Raw genomic sequence first — 827 nt, forward strand, 5'->3', positions numbered from 1 at the left:
GACGATAGAACGATTGGTCTTTTGATGCAATCCATTCGTCGATCCATTTTCGCACATCTTCGTAATTTCTGAAGTGTGTATCCACCAAGCCGTGCTGCATCGACCGGAACAAATAATAGTCCGAAGGAGCTAAGTCTGGTGAATACGCTGGGTGCGGGAGAAAGTTAAGATATGTATGTTTTGGTCAAGTCCCCTGTGAATGTATGAAGTATTAGGTGGTAAACTTAGTTCCTGTGGCTCACGGTTAGATGACGTTAGTTGTAGGTGTAATTTGACATGTGTATTTTGACATGTGTATTTTGACATCTGAAACTGGCTGTATTTTAGAGGTTAGACATTTGTCAATAAAATTCAGTGCGAAGAGATTCATTTAAGCGAGCAGTGCTATTTTTTCTTTTGATTAAATATGGAACGTGATAAGTTGTTTTTTTGACATGTGCTGCTTCATTACTTTGACTTGAAAAAAACTGCAGCTGCAGCTCATAAATTGCTTTTCGAAGCTTATAGCAATTATGCACTATCGGAAAGAACATTCCAAGTATGGTTTCAGCGATTTAAGAGTGGTGATTTTGATGTCAATGATAAAGAACGCTCAGGCCAACCGAACTTCCCACTCGAGCTGCATCAGTGTTTTTTTTACGGCTTTGGCAACGTGTGGTCAAGCGTTGTCGTGCAAAAGCATGACTTTACGTCGATTGCTGGCTACTGCTGGCCTTTTTTCCAACAATGCTTCATTCAGACGGTTTAATTGTGATTGATATCGATCCCCCGTGATACTTTCGTTCGGTCTGAGTAGCTCATAATAAACGACGCCGTGCATATCCCAC

The sequence above is a fragment of the Odontomachus brunneus genome, unplaced genomic scaffold (genome assembly GCF_010583005.1).
Source record: "Odontomachus brunneus isolate Ranch 3 - 2012 unplaced genomic scaffold, Obru_v1 Obru_scaffold_048, whole genome shotgun sequence".
NCBI classification, from domain to species: Eukaryota; Metazoa; Arthropoda; class Insecta; order Hymenoptera; family Formicidae; genus Odontomachus; species Odontomachus brunneus.